Genomic DNA, 21531 nt, shown 5'->3' on the forward strand with positions numbered 1-21531 from the left:
AGTTATAATGGTGGTGGCTGGTGGTTTAGTCGCAAAGTCGTGTCCGACTCTTGCAACCCCATGAACTGTAGCCTGCCAGGCTCCTCTGTCTATGGAATTCTCCAGGCAAGAATACTGGAATGGGTTGCCATTTCCTTCTCCAGGGGGTCTTCCCAACCCAGGAATCGAACCTGGGTCTCCTGCATTGCAGGCAGATTCTTTACCAACTGAGCTATGAGGGAAGCCTAAGTTACAATGAGATCATTAAAATGGACCTTAATCCAATATGTTGTTGTTGTTCAGTCACTAAGTCATGTCTGACTCTTTGTGACCCCATGGACTGCCGCACACCAGGCTTCCCTGTCCTTCACTATCTCCCAGAGTTTGCTCCAACTCATGTCCATTGAGTCGGTGATGCCATCCAACCATCTCATCCACTGGCGCCCTTATTAGAGAAAATTAGGACATAGACATGTGATGACACAGGGAGAAGATAGCCATTTACAAGCCGAGGAAAGAGGCCTTGAAAGAAAACAACCTGATGGACAACCTGATCGCAGACTTTCCACCTCCAGAACTAAAAGGAAATAAATTTCTGTTGTTTAAGCCACACTTCAACCCCAAATCCTTCTGCCTTCTCTCAATTTCTTTCTCCAATTTATTTCTCCATTTCCTCCAAGATCAGAGTTCGTAAACACTCTCAAAGGTTGCCTTTCCCTCCAGGCTTAAATGCTGTTATCACACGACAGAACTTAGGAAACTTCCATCCCTGTGAAAAGTTGTTGAAATCCCTGCAGATGTGTTCCCTGACATCCTCCTACCCTTTCTTTCCAGTCCATCAATGAAGACAGAGTTGGTCAAAGTCCTTCCAAAACAGCCAGCCCCTTGGGCTCATTCTTAGTAAAATCATGGAGGGAGATGAGTAAGAGGGCATTTATAGAGAAAGCTATTTTTTATGTGGAGTGGTGGTGCTCTTCAAAGAGCTTGAGGAAAGCCAGCCTGTGGCCAGTGTCTGAAATTCACCCATCCACAACTTCCTTGAGTATTAGTCAAGGCCTTTGTTTTAATATCAGTGCCAAAGGGATGGAAAGACAGAGTATATACTGTTTATATTTTAGGGTCAATTTGCTATGAAGTTGTATCCTATGAGCTGGTTTGATTAATAGTTGTTGCAGGAAAAAATTAAGGCATTGGCCACAGAAAAGAAAGACGAACTTGCGGAAGGCCTGCTGCCCATAAAGGCTGCCGCTCTAAAGAAAGCACCATTTCCTTTCTTATTTTTCAGAAAGCACCCCAACAAATAAACAGGGAACTTTCCCAGCATGGGCTTGTACTAAACCAACTTGGACAAGCATTCCCGAGCTTCTCCAGTTACACTCCAAAGGAGGCCAATTGATTTGTCCAAATAAAAAACATTAGTACAAAGTGTTTAAATTACAAGGAGGCGGGTGGGGATAGAAGGAACTTCTGGTCAATTTTCCTCTGTAAGTAAATTCTGGTTTCTAAACAATTCCCACAATGACCTGAAAGTCCTGTGAACACAGTACAGCATTTCCCGGGGAGAATTTCCCTGAAGAATGTACTCTTCTTACCCACTGCTTTGCATAAACAGGAATGAAGTGTGGAAAATAAAAATGTTCCAAACAGGAGATGCAATTATTTTAGGTCCTTTCCTACAGGAAAAGAAAACATAACCCTGCCATAATTTTCTCTTTACTTCATTCCCTCATTCTCTCCTCCTCTTCTACCCACTGTTTAATGAGCCCCAGAATTTTACTCCAGAGAACTTTTCCCCATCATATAACACAACCTTGGAAATAAGCACCAGCTCCAGTTGTACGGCCTGAAAAAAAACAGGATGGGCCTAAAGTAATGTATTCACTGAAAAGTAATCGAGCGAGTAGGTGCATCGGATGAGGCTGGGTGGCTTCTGCTTTCTCCCCCTCCCCTATTCAGGTAATTCCCATTTTAAGAAAACGCTCTAAGATGGATTGGCCCTAGCATTTGGCCAACAACAAGCCTGGAGAAGGAGTGTTTCAGAGGTGTTTCACAAGATCCTGGGACTCAGTGCTGTTGGCTTTGGTGAAGGTAGACTAGCTCTTGAGCCAGGGAACTTCCTTACCTGATTCTGGCCACTGTCTTCTTGCCTGGTTCTTGTGTATGAATCCCCATCTCCAGCATCAGCCCAACATCCAGCCACTCTAGGATGTGGTTCAACCCATGCTAGACCCCACAGGACAGCCTGCTGATCACTAACCCCATGCTTGATCCCTGAGTTTCCCTAAGTCGACTGAATGCTGCGTTCCTCAGTTTGGCACTGCCCACCCTGAAGCCCCCACTCTGCTGAGAATCACAGAGGAAGGTGGTAAAGAGCATGAAACCTGCAGTGAATTAGCCTGGACGGTTTATAAGTTGAGCTACCCTAGAAGGTTATGGGTTTATCTGCCTCTACGTCCTCATCTATAAGAGGAAGAGCTGTGTTACCTGCCTCACAGGCTGGCGTGTAAAGAAGGTTGCCTGACACACGGAGGTATGGCAGCTGTCTGCTTCCTTGTATGCTGCTCCTCACCTTGGGCTGCTTGCCCTCTGGGATATTCCTGTTGTTCATCAGCCACCTCCGCTGAGCACCAAGCTTTCTGTCTACTGCACTGGATCCCCTCCCCACCCCTCCAGGTCTGCCTCATGCAACTGGGCCAATCTAATTCCAGGGCTTCTCCCTTTTAAGCCCTAGCCATGGCCTCACCTAAGTCACTGCAGATTAAACAAAACTGGATACAAAACACGTCATCCAAAAATTGCTGACTGAGCATGGATCATGTGCTAAGCACTACAATGGATGTGAGGATCCATAAAGAAGAACTTATATTGTTTTTTCTTCTCAAAGAGCTTGGAGTTAATATACTCATCGAATGTATCAAAAATCATAGCAGAAGTTTATAGCATAAAGGAGTCTTTCTTCCCCCTGCAATCAGACCACTGTATGTATTTATATTCTATTCTCCCCAAGGCTGGATGTCTGCAGTTTTCAAGGTTGATCTCGCTGATTGACCAAGATGGGGAGAATTGGGTCACCTATGCCAAGCACCCCATTTGAAGGCTGACCTCCTCTGTGTTATAGGGCAAATGGGTCTACAGGGAAGGACCCTGGAGAGAAATCCTTTTGGCATTTCTCCATTTCCTACATATAAACCCCTTATTGCCAGCAAGAGACCATGGTGGCTCTACTGGGAGACAGAATCTTGTTATAAAATTAAAGAACTGGTGAAACTGGTGGTCCTTGCTTCTTCTCTGATTCCTTCCAGCACCACTCTTACGTTTGTGTTCCCTCTCCCTCATTCTTACTGTGTTGGTATTTAGAGGTGAGGCCTTTGCAGATGATTAGGTCACAAGGGTGGAGCCCTCATAAATGGGATAAGTGCACTGATAAAAAGAACCAGAGATTCCCCAGTCCCTTCCACCCTACGAGGACACAGCAAAGACAGCCATCTATGAACCAGGAAGCAGGCCCTCACCAGCCACTCAATCTGTCAGTGCCTTGATCTTTGATTTCCAGCCTCTGGAACTGTGAATGATAAACTGCTGCTGCTCATAAGCCACCCGGTCTGTGGTATTTCATTATAGCAGCCCAAATGGACTAAGGCCTGGGGGCTCAGTTGGTAAAGAATCTGCCTGCGGTGTAGGAGACCTGGGTTCGATCCCCAGGTAGGAAAGATCCCCTGGAGAAGGAAATGGGCTACCCACTCCAGTACTCTTGCCTGAAAAACTGCAGGGACAGAGGAGCCTGGAGGCCTATCGTCCACATGATTGCATACAGCCAGACACGATTGAGTGACTAACACTACAGAGTCACTGTCCCACTCAGTCCAGTCCTTAAGAATCCAGCTTGTTCGCAGGTGTTCATGCTTATCTTCCTATCAGGAAACAAGTGTGGCAAAGAGCTTAGCCCATCCATGGAGCTGGACCTGAATGTGTTCTCTGTCCTGGGGCCTTCAGCCAGCTCCAACCGAGGACTGCCAGCAGTATTGGGGTGAGAAGTAGCCAGCCTTCAGAGTGCTCCCAGAGCCGGGGGCACACACACTGGGTGCCTTGGGAGGAGAACCACATATGGAGGTGGGAGGCACAAGGCTGCCGCATCCCAGTCTGCAGACCCTGAACAGTCTATTCAGTGCAATATTCATGCTCCCCAGAAGGCGGCCAGAAGCCCCCAGGCACAGTGCAGGGAAGCTCCAGAAATCTTCCAGGGAAAACAAATGGGCATATTAGACCCAAAGAGGGTCCCAAAGAGGGCAATGTTTAACCCAAATGATATAATGTTTAAGCCAAACGAGAAAAGCACCTGAGGCAGACCTGCAGACAGCCGCAAAGAAAGATGGGGAGTCCTGCTATCAGGCGGCTGTGTGCTCTGGGGATATTTAAGATGGCCCTGCGAACAGGCTGTGTAAACCGCATGAAAAAGCATGACCTGAGACAGCCAGGGCCCCTCAGGGAGGCGGATTCCCAGGCCTCAGAATCTCCCTTCCTCCTCTCTGTCCCTTCCCACCTGCCCCTTTGCCTTCAGGGGCTGCACGCTGGGGAGGGTTCCCCTCCTGGGTCCACTCCTGCAGGATGGGGTTTGGGTCTCAGCAGAGGGCTGGAGAAGTCTTCAGAGCTTCACCTCACACCCCTTCCTCTATGAACAGGGCATGAAAGCACATCTGTCCCCAGGAAGCCCGTTTCTGCAGCATCAGCCTCAGAAAGTGGTTTCCCCATGTTCCACATGCCTTTTCTAAGACGCAGGGGAAGTCACAGGAATGAGAGCCAAAGCTCTTCTTTCTCGTTTCTGTGGTCTGTGTGCCTTCAGAGCGCCAGCACCACAGAGCCCAGCACAGGGGGCACAGGACTGCTTCTGGGTGCCCAAGGCTCCCCCCGACACACACACCACTGATTCCTCCCCATGACCCTGTGGGATCCTTCCTGCCTTCATCTCCCTCCCTCATCCCTTGTTCTCAGCACTCTTTCATACTTGACTGTCACCCACATCATGGCCCAAGTATGTGTTTACTGGCTGGGCACCCCATGCACCACCTCCAACCCTATGAGCCAATAAACATTGATTGCTCATTTCTTTCAATCAGTCTTCTTCTTGGGGAGGCCTTCTTCTTGGCCCAACGCAATTCAGCCTCATCATCCTTGCCCTCTAGAACCTCGAAGGCGTTCTTGAGATGGTTTGGCCCTTTCTCGAGTGGACTCACTGTGTTCTTCCCATTGGGGCCATGTTCGCAGCACCAGCACAGGGCTGGTACATGCCAGAAGTTCAGCGTTTGTGGGATGACTGAATAAGTGGATGAATGAATGAATGAATGGTGTCTTTCATGGCAGGTAGGTCTTGAAAGAGTAGGGCTCCATTTATTTCACTTTGGGTGTTGACCAGCCCCCAGCATGGTTTTGCCATAAAGATGTTCACTCACGCTGATGCACTCGCAAAAGTGATTTGGATGGTTTCCTCTTGAGGGATGACCGCATTTTGTCCTCCCCATCATTCAGTACCTCACCCCTCCCTGTCCCAGCCCATTCTCCCCACTCTAAGAGGTCAAACCTCCTTCTGACCCCTAATTTTGCCCTCCCCCAGCACTGCCTGCTAGTCTGAGGCAACCCCACACTGCCATCCTGATTGTTAAATTGCCGGAGATTTGGGGCTATGTCCCCTGCACAGAGGAGAGATCCCAGGCACGCTCACGGTCTCTGCTGACTCTTCTGAACCCTTGGAAGGAAGACGTGCTGGGCTTACCATGAACTCTGGAAGTTCTGCTTGGCCTGACTTGAAGCATAGCTATAATCCACTTCCCAGGGACCTTTTTATGAGGGTCAATTCTGAAATCTGACAGCAGTGGCCCTTGGCCCTCAGTGCCCATAGACCCTCCCTCAGGGACGAGCTCAGTCTGATCTAAAGGTACATGCAGTAACCCTCTGGTTGTGCAGCTGGATTTGTTTGTATGGCGTAACTCTGTTCCCCAAAGCCACGTGCAACATGCCTTTTCTAAATCAAGCCGGCCTGCAGTGTCTTCAGAAGTGTTTTTCCTTTACAGACAGACAATATCTGGATTCCTAGTCACACTCAAGACTTCTCCAGTGGCTTAGCTGTAAATGATCTGCCTGCAATATAGGAGACACAGGTTCGATCCCTGGGTCAGGAAGATCCCCTGGAAGAGGAAATGGCAACGCGCTCCCGTATTCTTGCCTGAAGAATCCCATGCAGAGAGGAGCCTGGGGGACTACAGTCCATGAAGTCACAAAAGAGTCGGACACGACTCAACACGCTGACCAGTCACACTCAAGGCTTCGCATGCCACTGGAGCCTGCTGGCCTCTCACTTCCCTCAACTCCCACCTGTTCCCCAGACAGCCCAGCCCTCTCCCACTGCCCACCCTCAGCCTTGCTTGGCTCTTTTCTATGCACAGCCTGTGGGCTCTCCACTCTCCGACATCAAAGCCAAGTGCTCTTTTTGTTCTCTCGTTAGTAATTCTAACTCAAAATCAAACCTGAAGTCTCCTAAAGTCTCCTTTGATTACCTTGGCCAACTTTGTTCCCAAAACAAGGTCTCCACCATGTTTTCCCATAGGATCATTCATTCAGGTTTGAGGAATAAATGGAGTCTAATTGTAGCGAGAGAGACCACACTGAAAGCACCCTCTATGGAACCGATAGGGAGACCACCTTTGCCAGGGTTGGCAAAGTTGGGAACTCTCCCCCAGGGCTCAGGGAGAAGAGGGCTCTTGTGCACCATCACCCACCACTGAGACAGCTGGTCCTCTAGGAACTCACATCCCCACCATCTCCACAGCGTAGGGGGGGAAGCGAAAGTCTTGTCTGCATCCTGCCCAGGTGGGAACACTCCATGAGTCAGAGATCACATAAAGGAAATAAGCTGCAGTGCACCTGGATGGTCTGGATGTTGATGGGGGAGGCAGCCGAGACCACGACTGGGAGGCTGCCCTCAACTCCCCACATGCAGCGGCAAAGTCAAGCAGTGAGACCCTCACATGCTCTGTGGCCAAGACAAAGACTGCCCACTGGACTCCCACCAAGGTTCCCATTTCCTGCTGAGGGTCCACTTCTCTGCAGTCAACTTGGGAAATTATTGTGCCATGAATGCAAAGGGGATCCAGGGTGTGACCTTGACCTGTGACCTCAAGGGACCACCATAAACAATACAATAGTCCACAAGCCATCCATTTATCTGAAAGGAAGCTGCCTTCCCTGAGGCAGGTGGGGGATGTCATATGATAATTTTTTCTTCATTCAATCATTTTCAGTACAGGGAAAATTGCTATCTCTCCCACTACTCCATCAAGAGGGAAGGCTCTCTCTTTCTGACTTACTTCACTCTGTACAAGAGAAAGACAAATACCGTATATTAACATATGTATATGCAATCTAGAACAGTACTGAGGATCCTACATACAAGGCAGCAAAGGAGACACAGACATAAAGAACAGACTTTTGGTCTCAGTGGGAGAAGGAAAGGGTGGGATGATTTGAGAGAATAGCACTGAAACATATACGTTACCATATGTAAAATAAATGGCCAGTGCAAATTTGAGGCATGCAGCAGGGCACCCAAAGCTGGTGCTCTGAGACAACCTGGAAGGCTAGGGTGGGGAGGGAGACGGGAAGGGGGTCCAGGACAGAGGAGACACTTGTATACCTATGGCTGATACATATTGATGTATGGCAAAAACAAAAATCATAATATTGTAAAGTAATTATCCTCCAATCAAAATAAATAAATATTTTTTAAAAAAGAAGTTTTGCTAAATCCAAAGTACTGGGGGACCCGCTCTATTGTGTGAGTCTGGGTTTGAGAAAGAGAGGCTAAGGGAACTGGGTAGGAAGCTGCCCACCAAGAAGTGACAGAGCCAATAAGATGCACTAGTTAGTCTGGTGAACTGATCTGGGCCGATGCGCTAACGGGCTGATGCACGCCTTCGCAGCAGCATCTGTGCACGTGTGGGGCCATCTGGAGGGCGTCCTCGCCTGATGATGATGAGATTTGATCTGAATAGCAGAGGGCAGCACCGGCTGGTCCAAACCACAGGCCAGACCTGCCCAGTGAAGGGCTCTACACAGCCTCCCCTGCAGCTGGGATGCACGGGGTCAGCTCCAGGGCCAAGGGAGAGGTGCCAGGGCAAACCACACAGAGAGGGTCACTTCTCCCCACCGCCCATGTTACAGGATGTGCTTTAGGGTTGAAATGAATCAAGGTCAGCTGGGTCAACACAACTGAGCTCAGACATAGAAAAGGGCCCACTTCCCAGGTGCCTCAAGTGGCAAAGAATCCATGTGCCAGTGCAGGGGGCACTGGAGGTGCGAGTTCGATCACTGGGTCAGGAAGATCCCCTGCAGGATAGGCATGCAATCCACTCCAGTGTTTTTACCTGGAGAATCCCAGGGACAGAAAAGCCTGACATGCATGCATAGAAGAGGGCATCGCTTTGTCAACTATTTTGACAAAGATTTTGAGGGGCGAATGATTGTATTGTGTTCTAGGGACAGAGAAGAAATCAGCTGATTTGAATATCAGCTGCTTTTTCATTAGAAAAAAGAAGATTGCGGGGGGGTTTTTTTCCCCTGTACTTTTTAACAAAGAAATTAAATACCCTTCATTGATCTTCCACAAAGAAGACCACTCCTTCCCTTAAGGGGTTTAAAAGCTATCAGTAGGTAGCAGATAACAACAATGTATCCTAATTCAGGCCTGAAGGTGAAACCACAGGACCAGAGGAGGGTCTCCGAGGCTGTATTTTAAGGGGAGACAGTTTGAAGCAGGTCAGGAAATGCCAGCATTTAAGAGGGTTTTGCTGTAAGGATCAGATCGAGAAAACTGTCCCAGGACTTGAGAATGCTGCTCCAGGGAACAGCTCCTCTGGGTCTGGCCCCCGAAGCCTCCTGTGCTGTGAAGAAAGCAGGGAAATCGTTTTCAGGTAAGATATGCCCACAGTCACTGCTTCAGTGATTCTGCAGGTGGGGACTCATATCTTTCCTGTCTCAGTGATTTATAATAAATGCTGAGGGTGCCTGGAGCCATCTCTCTGCATTGCTAAGTGTGTGGTTCACAGCTCTTTGGGGAGAGATGGAGCGGTTGAGCCCGGCTTCCAGCCCACACAGGTGAGTGAATGGTGGCGGTGAGATTCGCAGAGTAAAACCAGAAAGAGCATTTCCCTTCCTCCTTCTGTTGCCCCTCTCTAGGCCCCCCACCCCATACTCACTCTTCCTCTTAAGGGGCACAACAGAAATGGGTAACAAAGAAGAGGTTGTGCCCCCAGCCTCCTAGACCCTCTGCTGTAAGGAGAAAGGAACAAAGCCTGGACCAGTGTCCTGGTAATGGGGGACAGGACCGGCCTGGGCAGGATGCCCATCGAGACCCTCCCATATCCTAGAGGACAGCACCCCAAAGATGCTTCACATCAGCAGCGTTGCTGAGACTGTGGCATTCTTCACCCTTTTTAAGTCCATTGCCCCTTTAGTGCTTGTCTTCCTGGCCTTCAGTGATGCTCGGTGATTTCAGGTCCTAAAAGAAAGAGGGTCTTCCCCGCCTGATCCAAATTCCTCCTTTTAGTGAGATCAGCCAGTGCTCAGCCTGCTGGGAGCTCTCAGGGAGGCATTTGGACATGCAAAGTCGACCTGTGTCATCCCACAGATAGACGTCATTTCAGACGGCTGCTCTGCACTGGCCTTTGGGACCTTTGGGCAAATTACAGCATCTCTCTCAGTTTCTTTCCTCATCTGTAAGATGACTGTCAGAATGCCTAATGTTTCAGATAGTTTGAATGACTGGGATCACACAGATAAAGCTCTTAGCTCAATGCCTAGTATAAAAAATTAGATCTTACATCATTTACAAAAGAAAGCCCAGATGGATGAAAAACTTAATACTTTTTATAAATAGAAGAAAATTTTGGAAAATGTGTTTATGATGTTGAGGATGGAGAAAGTATACTTAAAAATAGGACACAAAAGCAAGTCATTAAAGAACAGGGTAATACAAATGGAATAAATCTAAATTAAGCATACATATAAAGCCAAAAGCAAATAATGGATGGGAGAAGATATTGTCACCAAATATAACACAGTGGTGTTACAAGTTTAACCCTGGTGGCTCAGGGGGTGAAGAATCTCCCTGAATCCAGGAGACCTGGGTGCGATCCCTGGGTCAGGAAGATCCCCTGGAGAAGGAAATGGCAATCCACTCCAGTATCCTTGCCTGGGAAATACCGTGGACAGAGGAGCCTGGCAGGCTACAGTCCATGGGATCACAAAGAGTCGGACATGAGAGACTAACAACACTGTAACACAGAAAAAGTCATTATCCAAAGTATGTTTTTAAAAGATCTGCAAAAGTAATTAAAATTATATGTATCTGTTCATCTGTCAGTGGACAGTTAGGTTGATTCTGTATCTTGACTATTGTGAATAATATTGCTATGTACATTAGGGCGCATACGTCTTTTAAAATTAGTGTTTCCATTTTCTTCAGATAACACTCAGGAGTGATTTGCTGGACCGCAGGTAGTTCTATTTTTCTATTTTTAAGATCCCTCCATACTGCTTTCCACAGTGGCCGCACCACGTTATATTCCCGCCCACATTATTGTTCCCTTTGCTCCACATCCTCAACATTTGTTATTTGTTGTCTTTTTGATCATAGCCAATCTGACAAGTGTGAGGTGATATCTTATGGTAGTTTTCACTTGTTTTTCCCTGATGGTTAGCAGTCTTAAGATCTTTTCTTATGCCTATTGACCACCTGAACAACTTCTTTAGAGAAATGCCTATTTGAGTCCTCTGCCCATACTTTAATTGGATTTTTTTCTTTGATATTGAATTGTATAATAGGAGTTCTTCATATATTTTGGATTTAATCCCTTATTAGACCTATTGTTTGCAAATATTGTCTCCCATCCTGCAGGTTGCTTTTTCGTTTTCTGGATGGTTTCCTTTGCTGTGCAAAGCTATTTAGTTTGATTAGACTTCAGTTGTTTATTTTTGCTTCTGTTACTATTGCCTGAAGAGACAAATTCATAAAAACATAGCTAAGACCGATGTCACAGAGTGTAGTACCTGTTTTCTTCTAGGAGTTTTCATGATTACAGGTCTGACACTTAAGTTTTTAATCCATTTTTTAGTTTATCCAAATGGATAAAGAAGATGTTGCATATTTATACATGCCACAGGACTGGAAAAGGTCAGTTTTCATTCCAATCCCAAAGAAAGGCAATGCCAAAGAATGCTCAAACTACCACACAATTGCATTCATCTCAGAGAAGGCAATGGCACCTCACTCCAGTACTCTTGCCTGGAAAATCCCATGGATGGAGGAGCTTGGTGGGCCGCAGTCCATGGGGTCGCTAAGAGTCGGACAAGACTTAGCGACTTCACTTTCACTTTTCACTTTCCTGCATTGGAGAAGGAAATGGCAACCCACTCCAGTGTTCTTGCCTGGAGAATCCCAGGGACGTGGGAGCCTCGTGGGCTGCCGTCTATGGGGTCGCACAGAGTCAGACACAACTGAAGCGACTTAGCAGCAGTAGCAGCACATGCTAGTAAAGTAATGCTCAAAATTCTCCAAGCCAGGCTTCAGCAATATGTGAACCGTGAACTTCCTGATGTTCAAGCTGGTTTTAGAAAAGGCAGAGGAACCAGAGATAAAATTGCCAACATCTGCTGGATCATGGAAAAAGCAAGAGAGTTCCAGAAAAACATCTATTTCTGCTTTATTGACTATGCCAAAGCCTTTGACTGTGTGGATCACAATAAACTGTGGAAAATTCTGAAAGAGACGGGAATACCAGACCACCTGACCTGCCTCTTGAGAAATTTGTATGCAGGTCAGGAAGCAACAGTTAGAACTGGACATGGAACAACAGACTGGTTCCAAATAGGAAAAGGAGTACGTCAAGGCTGTATATTGTCACCCTGCTTATTTAACTTATATGCAGAGTACATCATGAGAAACTCTGGACTGGAAGAAGCACAAGCTGGAATCAAGATTGCCAGGAGAAATATCAATAACGTCAGATATGCAGATGACACCACCCTTATGGCAGAAAGTGAAGAGGAACTCAAAAGCCTCTTGATGAAAGTTAAAGAGGAGAGTGAAAAAGTTGGCTTAAAGCTCAACGTTCAGAAAACGAAGATCATGGCATCCAGTCCCATCACTTCATGGGAAATAGATGGGGAAACAGTGGAAACAGTGTCAGACTTTATTTTTGGGGGGCTCCAAAATCACTGCAGATGGTGACTGCAGCCATAAAAGACGCTTACTCCTTGGAAGGAAAGTTATGACCAACCTAGACAGCATATTCAAAAGCAGAGACATTCCTTTGCCAACAAAGGTCCGTCTAGTCAAGGCTATGGATATTCCTGTGGTCATGTATGGATGTGAGAGTTGGACTGTGAAGAAGGCTGAGCACCGAAGAATTGATGCTTTTGAACTGTGGTGTTGGAGAAGACTCTTGAGAGTCCCTTGGACTGCAAGGAGATCCAACCAGTCCATTCTGAAGGAGATCAGCCCTGGGATTTCTTTGGAAGGAATGATTCTAAAGCTGAAACTCCAGTACTTTGGCCACCTGATGCGAAGAGCTGACTCATTGGAAAAGACTCTGATGCTGGGAGGGATTGGGGGCAGGAGGAGAAGGGGATGACAGAGGATGAGATGGCTGGATGGCATCACTGACTCGATGGAGTCAGTGAGTCTGAGTGAACTCCGGGAGTTGGTGATGGACAGGGAGGCCTGGCGTGCTGCGATTCATGGGGTTGCAAAGAGTCGGACACGACTGAGCGACTGAACTGAACTGAACACAATAGAGTATTACTTATCTATAAGGAAGGATGAAAGCTTGCCACTTGCAACAACATGGATGGACCTAGAGAGTATTATGCTTAGTGAAATAAGTTGGACAGAGAAAAATGTTTTCACTTGTATATGGAATCTATAAAACAAAACAAATATAACAAAACAGAAAGAAAGTCACAGATTCAGAGAACAAACCAGTAGTTATCACAAAATGGGAGGGGGGCAAAATAGATGAAGAGGATTAAGAGGTAAAAACTAGCAGTTATAAATAAATCACACAGGGAACATAGTGAATAATTTACAACTTTGTATGTATGGTGTATAATCTATAAAAATATTAAATCAATATGTTTTATACCTGAAACTAATATGATAATTGTAAGTAAAGTGTATTCAAATAAATGAAAAAGCAAATAAATAAGAAAAAGAAACCTAACTCAATAAAACAATAGGCAACAATCACAACTGATCAGCCACAAAAGAGAAAATACAAACAGCCAATACACATATACAGTGGCTCCACTTAACTAGGAAGAAGAAAACTTTTATTTAAAACACTAATAAAATTCTGTATCCTTTCATACATCTTGCTGCTGCTGCTAAGTCGCTTCAGTCGTGTCCAACTCTGTGCGACCCCATAGACGGCAGCCCACCAGGCTCCGCTGTCCCTGGGATTCTCCAGGCAAGAACACTGGAGTGGGTTGCCATTTCCTTCTCCAATGCAGGAAAGTGAAAAGTGAAAGTGAAGTCACTCAGTCATGTCTGACTCTTCGCGACCCCATGGACTGCAGCCTACCAGGCTCCTCCGTCCGTGGGATTTTCCAGGCAAGAGTACTGGAGTGGGGTGCCATCGCCTTCTTCATACATCTTAGGTTGGCAAAATTAAATTAGGTAATATGAAAGGATGATGAGTTGGTATGAAAGCATATAATTTATACACAGTTGAGGGGAGTGTACATTTTCACAACTGAAAGTGGAGAGAGCTCATTTTGCAACCCTTGAGAAAATTTTAAGATGTATACATACAATAAGACACCTACAATAATATATAGCACAGCACTTTCTACAGTAAAGAAAAATGTTAAACAGTGGCTAAATTAAATGTGATATCCCCATAATATGAAATAGTATGAAGTTATTAAAATAAATAAGGTATACCTTTATGTTCTGAAATGAAATAATCTCTAACACATGTGCTGAGTGAAAATGACATATAAGTATACACCATTTATACTAGATTAGATAGATGATGGATAATACTTGTGTGTGCTCAGTCGCTCAGTCATGTCTGGCTGTTTGGGACTCCATGGACTGTAGCCCACCAGGCTTCTCTGTCCATGAATTTTTCAGGCAAGAATACTGGAGTGGGTTCCCATTTCCTCCTTCAGGGGATCTTCCAGACCCAGGGATCAAACCCAGGTCTCCTGTGTCTCCTGCATTGCAAGCAAACTTGGATATATTCTATTACTTTCCACAATCACATGTATGTATGTAGATGCCTTCTAAAGTGTTTAATCAGGCTACATACTAAACTTAGAAGTGATAAACCCTGGAGAGGAGCTAAGAATGAGAACAGGCACATGGAAATAATTCTCACTGTAATGTTTTAAATTTTACAAGGAGAATGTATTCATGAATTCCTTCTGTAATTAAAATTAATTTTTAATTGAACAAATAAAATACAATAGAACCTATACCTCATCATAAACTTCAAAGTCTGATCTAAGAGATACATAATGATAACAGCCAATGTTAACTGAGAGATTATCACACACCAACCTCCTTCAAAGTGGTTTCTACTTACGTTTTCTCTTCTTATATGTTTCTGTATTTTCTACATTTTTGCTTTTATCCTCAGGACAGCATGATGAGGAGGTACTGTTCTCATCCTTCCTGCAAGTCAGGACACTGAAGCAATAAGGAGATGAGGTGTTGCCTACAGTCTCCACCTGAACCCCTGGAAGAGCTGGAATTTGAATACTGACAGCCGATGTGGTAAGTAGCCATGGTCTGCACACCCTCTGGCTCCTTCTTGGCTCAGGGCACAACGTCCGTGGCAGCAGCCTCCTGCACCCTTCCCAGGGTGGGAAGTGGGCAGCCCTTCCCAGCTCAGGGCCCAGCTCTCCCCGGAGAAGACCCTCTCTGCCTTCTCACAGCCTAGGCATGTCACCCTGGGAGGTTGGCTTCCTGAGGCGTGGACTTAGAAGAGTAAGAGAAATTGGGGAGCCAGGACAGGCATACGGGGAGGGAGATCGGACCATGTTCAATCTTCCTGAATTGGACATGAATTATTCAAAGAAATTAAAGAAGAAAACCACTCTTGTAGTAAATTGACTCTTAATCTGATGATTAGCAAGGGGCAAAATGAGGCATTTGGCACCAGGCATGAGCAATAAGTGAAACAATTCATTTGAGGCAAATCTAACCCTGACTCCAGCCTCAGGCCACCAAGTGCCAGGAACTTCTCCAGATTTTTGCCCACCCGCCAGCCAGAGATTGTCCACAAACAAAGTCTGCTAACAAGGGTCTTCTCCCAGGAGCAAACCTCTGCAAAAGTGAGCAGAAGGAGATGGCCTATTTCCAGTTTAATAGCTAACAAGAAGAACTGCCATGAAATTAAGATGCCTGCTCCTTGGAAGAAAAGCTATAACAAAGCTAGACAGTGTATTAAAAAGCAGAGACATCATTTTGCTGACAAAGGTCCATATAAGCAAAGCTATGGTTTTTCCAGTAGTCATGTATGGATATGAGAGTTGGGCTATAAAGAAGGCTGAGCGCTGAAGAACTGATGCTTTTGAATTGTGGTGTTGGAGACTTTTGAGAGTTCCTTGGACTGCAAGGAGATCAAACTAGTCAATCCTAAAGGAAATCAATCCTGAATATTCATTGGAAGGACTGATGCTGTAGCTGAAGCTCCAATACTTTGGTCACCTGATGTGAAGAACTGACTCTTTGGAAAAGACCCCGATGCTGGGAAGGACTGAATGCAGGAAAAGGGAGCGACAGAGAATGAGATAGTTGGATGGCATCACCAACTTAATGGACATGAGTTTGAACAAATTCCAGGAGATGGTGAAGGACAGGGAAGCCTGGTGTGCTGCAGTCCATGGAGTTGCAAAGAGTCGGACACGATTTAACAATAAACAACAAAAGAACTGCTTGACCTAAATAGGTTCCACACTCAAAGCCTCCATGACTTGAAACCCCCTCCAACAGACCCCACCTTGGTGGAGGCCATTGCCTCTAAAATTCCCATGGAGGTGTCCCAGGTAGGAGACCAAAGAAGGCCCTGGACCATTCCTTAGAGAAATTTCTGGACAAGTGGTTCTCAGAACCCCTGCATCAGAATACTAGTGGGTAACACTTACTGAGTGCTTGCTTAGGGCCATAAGCTCTGCATGTGTTACCCAAGTTAACTCACACTGTAATACATAACTGTCACATAGTCCCATCTCACAGATGAAGAAACTGGGGTACAGAGTGGTGGCCCAAGGTTGTGTCATTAACCTGGAGATGCAGAGGAGGGACTTGAACCCAGGGACCCCAATGCTGGATCCTGTCATGTGCTGATCAGATAGGATAGCATTAAGCTAGAAATTCTAGGAGCAGAACCAGGGAATCCACATGTTAAGATGCCACTTGGGGGATTCTTATGCACCCAAAGCTGGAATTTTAGAATAGCATGTACTTCAGATAAACAAGTTGCTTCTTTGGGGCTGCCTCTGTAATCTAGCTCATCTCACTATGTAGATTACTTGCCTCCAGGGATCAGTGTTGTCATCTCTTGACGTGTCGGCTGCCACCAAACCCCACCCTAGACCCCTTAGCACAGTTCGGGGCATACCACTCAGGGAACACATTTAGTCCAGGGAGACAACTCTGGACACAGCTCTGAAGCTCACACTTCAGTTGTTATGAAATTAGCTCAAGCAGGTCTTTTCAGCTGGTTTAGCCTCCACATTCTTATCTATTCAATGGACATAATCAAAAGAGGATTCTAAAGATAATACTTTAAATTATCTTTTATTGGGTGTTTATTCTGTGATGGGCACTATGTCAGGACCTCTAGCATACACTGACTCTGATTCTCAGGAACTTTCAAGGTAAGCAGTATTAAAAAGGGACAGGATTTCAGAGACACTGTATTGCTTGTCTAAGCCTGAAGGTCCCTTTGATTTCACATCACTGGCTCTTTCCCACATACTACCCAGGGTGGTCAGCCTCTTCTCAATCCCATGGATATAATGAGAACCAAATGAGATCACAGATATATCAGTCAGGTTGGCTGGGCTATTCTGTGATTTAAAAAAATAGCTCCAGATCTCAGTGGCCTAAAACAGCAAATGTTTATTTCTTGCTCTAGCCACACATCCATCAGGAGTCAGCAGGGCATTTCTGCAAACCATAGTCACTCAGGGACCTAGATGGAGCAGTCGCCTTCCTGAGTGTCGCTCAAGGGAAACAGGGTCAAATCACACAAGCATATGGAAAGCTTCTGCTCAGTTAAATGAGGTGTACATCTCATCTATCCATATTCCATTGACCAAAGCAAGTCTTGACCAAGCCCAGTGTCAGTGGGGTGGGAAAACATGACCAAGACAGAGAAAAACAATAGTGGGAACAAATAATCTACACAGACGACCATGGATGTACAGAATGCCTTGGAAGGTACTCAAGTGAAACAACATGAAGCATGTTTTCTCCTATAACAGCATGATGGTGGCTCCCTGGCTCCAAGCTCAGCCTCCACATCTGCAAACCCATGGATAGCTCCTCTGTTATCAGGAATCTAATTATGACTCTTGTTTCTGCTCAATTATTAAAGACAAGGCAGTGAAGAGCCCTGGAAGAGGAGGAAAGTCTGTTGTGCAGCAATGACAAACCATATTTCATATGCATAAAGGGGAGAAATAAAAGAGCATTGCTTTTACTCTTATAATTGCAATTTCCTGCTCGTTTCCTTTTCAAATTAGTGGATGTAATTGTTTGGTAATAAAATATCAGCATAATATATTAGAGGCAGAGAACAGACGGGTTTAAGGGACAGTTGCCAAGAACAGGAGGGAGAGAAAAGAGTGAACAGAATCGGAGTGTACAAACCTGTGGGTCCTTCACAAAACGTGTGCTAGATTGTGTCCCAGCCCTCTCCATCTCTTCCTCCATGACTCTTAACGAAAGCAAATGAATGATCCAGGTAAGTCGGTATTCTCTGGCTACCTTAAAATTTGGGTCAGTACCCGATTCAGACCACAGAGAGACACACAGACAGAAACAAAGACAGAGAGATGGAGAGAGCAGGAGTGAGAGTTCGGCAGGGACAGAGCAACTATGGGGCAGACCAGCTTTGGAACACACTTGGACTTGGTACCAGCTTCACCACCAACTGCCTGTGGCACCTTGGGAAGATTATTAACCTCTCTGAGTCTCCATTCATTCCTCTGTAAAGGAGGAAGGAAAAAGATCCTGTCTTAAAAGGTAGGGGCTCCACAAAGAGTAGCTATTCATGTTATTAGAAAATTAGAGCAAGTGGTTTACAACCCTGCAGGGAGGGGAGTGAGGCACCACAGAGGTCACTTTTGGCAAATGTCCAAACTAGGGAAGGCATTTCTTTGTTGTTTTCAGTTCTACTATTTGCTTCCATTTTCTCCATCCTGGGGCCCTTCTCCCTTGACTGCCCCAGTTTTCCAAGGCCTAACCGTGTTCCAATGTGGCTCTCAGGTCAATAGTACTTGATGTTTGCCACAACATTAACCCGCCACCGAGATGCTACCAGATAAAGAAGCCTGAAGGAGGCTGTTGTTGGAGGAAGGAAGGGGTGCTGGATGAGGGGGTGTGATGCCACCTCCGACCACACACTATCAAAGCAACCACCGCCTTGAGTGCCTGCCCTAATTGAGTGGTTGGACCCCATAGGCGAGCCCTAAATTGGGAGCCATGGGAGGTTAGAAATTAAACAGTGGATTCAGTCTGTAACCTCAGAAACCTCCAGCCTGCCGGAGGGAGGAGGGGAAGCCAAGTCCACCCGTGGGGAGGTTCTCTTCTCTGCTGCTCTCCGACTTGGGAGCCCCAGGAAGTCACTTGGTGGCCTGAGTTCAGGAACCTGGCCGTCCTCCAGCTGCTCGCCTGGGGCTCACAGCCTTCGATGGTGACAATTTGGATGTTTTATACAAACACTGGTGAGCCGGTGCCCCTTGGAAAATATCCTCCTCTTAAACGCTATTTCACGGGGAGGGAGCTCGCAAGCGCCCTCCTGAGGAAGGTGCAGGAAGGGGAGGTGCAAAGCTGATGAAGAACTCCCCCATTCAGCCCCGACTTGTCTCTGGGGAGGTGAGCCACGCCAGGAAAAGAGATCTGTGGGAAGCCTTCCCAGCAGGACCAGAAATGGAGAAAATGACCCTCAGTTCCAGGAATAGAAAGTTAGTATGCTCGTAAAGTGGAACCTTCTGGCAATAAAGAACTGAGGTTATGGGAGCTCTCTGCTGCTCTATCCCCCAAACCACCTCAATTTAAAGTGACCCTAGTGGAAGCTTGGTGAGAGTTTTATAACAAATATAGTCATTTTCCTCCAGAAGAAGAAAGTCCTTGTAGCAAACCTACAGAGAGAGACGCCAGGCCAAGAACTAGGAAAGTGGAGAGAAATGCCCAGAGAACAAAGACTTTTGAGGAGCATGGGGACCCCACCCCCACCCTGGGAAGGTTTGACTGTCTTTCCCAACACTGCTTCCGGGGCCCCATCCCAGTCCGAGTCAAAGCCAGAGATGCTTTATATCACAGGACCCCAGACATTCCCCGTCAAGTTTTCACTCAGTCAACCCACATATACTCAGGGAAGACCAACTATGTGCCAGGAAAGGCACTGGGTACTTACTAAGCCCTGCCTAAAAATTCTGGGAGACTTACCAGGTCTAGGGAGTGGTGAGCCAGAGACCCTGCCAAAGTCTTTGTCAACATCAAATACAGTTAATACCTGTGCATTTGGGAATCCTGGAGGCCATGACTGAGCACAGCCTGCACTTGGTGAGGTGAAGTCCAATGAGACACAGTCGATTCCCACAGTCTGGTGTTTTCCTGGACTATATGGCAGGAGCTCATCTTTCCTGCTGAGCTGACCAGGTCCTCACTGTCCTCACACTCAAATGTGTCATTACACTGTGCCCCATAGTGAGTCTGGTTGTGGGGGGAGGGAGGTGGGTATGTGACTCTCATCGCATTGCTGCCTGAGAGACTTGACTGTATCTCACAGTGTCTGAAATAGAGTCTTAAGCAACAGAGTGCATTGTGTCCACATGTATCGAAGGAAATGGGTGTCTAAATGTTTCTGTACAGTGACTGTTGTTGATCCAAGTTTATCCCTTCTCCCATGTGCTGAGCTTCTCAGGAGATTTCTAGAATTGGTCAAAAACACATGTAGGTTAAAAAGACAAGGTTTCCATGCATATGGTGCTTAATATAAGTGTGTATTTCATCATTCTCAGCACCTCTCTGCAGGAGCCGCCTGGACGCAGAGCATTTTCTCAGCCAGTCATTTCCAGCCAGGAGAACCCTTGAAGCTTGGCTCATCACCACGGAGTGCTTAGATCTTGAATTTCAAGTAGAAAAGCAGTAAGATAAGGCTAAAATTGAATGCTCTGAACAAACATACTCTTATGACTCTACCCTGTGTCCCGGTTTCCTCCACCCACCCAAACCCCAACCTGATAGTGCTAATCGTCTGTTCTATGCAATTGAGGCTTCAGGCTACTTGACTTGTAACATTTCTTTTCTCACTTTTTAAGCTGTTTCTCATTTTGTTTTGGCCCCTCATCCAGACCGTAAAGCCCTTGGAGAAGCAAGAATGTGTGACAAGATAGAATGGAACATGTCCTGCTTTGCTTTTCAGCCCTACCCCTTTATGCAGAATTTACAAGAGAGAAATCAAACGTGGTTTTGCAACTTTTGGACCCCTCAGCTCAATCAGGACTTAGAGAGTAGAAAATGCTATGTGCTCTTCCCAGACTTACTGGAGGGTTCTTCAGCAGGATGACGTCCAGGAATTTGAAATGTATTTCTGCATAGAGGACTGCCACCTGACTCACGCTTGAGAATATTAAGGGGACTGGAAGCAGGAGTTTGACTCCCACCTGGAAATCTGCTGGGTGAGGGCAGAGTTGGCCGATGACTCCAGTGGGGAGGGCCGCTTTGCTGTGATTGGCCTTCACTCTAAGAGAACAAGAGGTGTATGAGCATTTCTCACAGACAGATGTGGACCAGGTAGACCTCGGGCCTTTTTGTGTTCAAGTCAGTGGAGCTGCCTAGAAGAAGGAGTGTCTTCAGCAGAAAGAGATTTGAGGTTTACCACTGGATATCCATGGCAAAGGAAGGTGTCACAACATCCAGCTGAATTGGATGGGGGTCACTCACAGGTCAGGGAAACTTCAGAACAAAGGGAACCAGAAGGGAACCTCTGAAGATCCCAAGAAAGTGCCTTCGAGAGGAAGAATCAGCTCTATCCCTCGGCCCATACCAGAGACTGTGATGTCCCCAGCCGAGCAGATACTGTCTCATCCACTCACCACTCCCTCCCATGCCTCCAACCTTGTGAGATTCATTATGAGACCTCATGACCAAAGCAGGGAGTATAGAGCAAGAAAGCAGGGAGCAGCAGACAGTCAAAGAGCCGTGTCTTCTGTCCCACCCAGGCTTCCAGCCCAAAGCAGTTCAAATGATGGCAAGGAAGTATA

General features: G+C 46.4%; 1 long non-coding RNA gene across 1 annotated transcript; it reads left to right on the forward strand.

Moving 5' to 3' along the window:
- The first annotated feature begins 8736 nt into the window (after positions 1 to 8736).
- On the forward strand, positions 8737 to 21252 carry LOC129636220 (uncharacterized). The gene is made up of 3 exons (XR_008706813.1): positions 8737 to 8939; positions 14670 to 14806; positions 20620 to 21252. It is a non-coding gene; the product is annotated as an uncharacterized LOC129636220 (long non-coding RNA).
- The last annotated feature ends 279 nt before the right edge of the window (positions 21253 to 21531 follow it).

This window comes from Bubalus kerabau, chromosome 21, assembly GCF_029407905.1.
Source record: "Bubalus kerabau isolate K-KA32 ecotype Philippines breed swamp buffalo chromosome 21, PCC_UOA_SB_1v2, whole genome shotgun sequence".
NCBI classification, from domain to species: domain Eukaryota; kingdom Metazoa; phylum Chordata; class Mammalia; order Artiodactyla; family Bovidae; genus Bubalus; species Bubalus kerabau.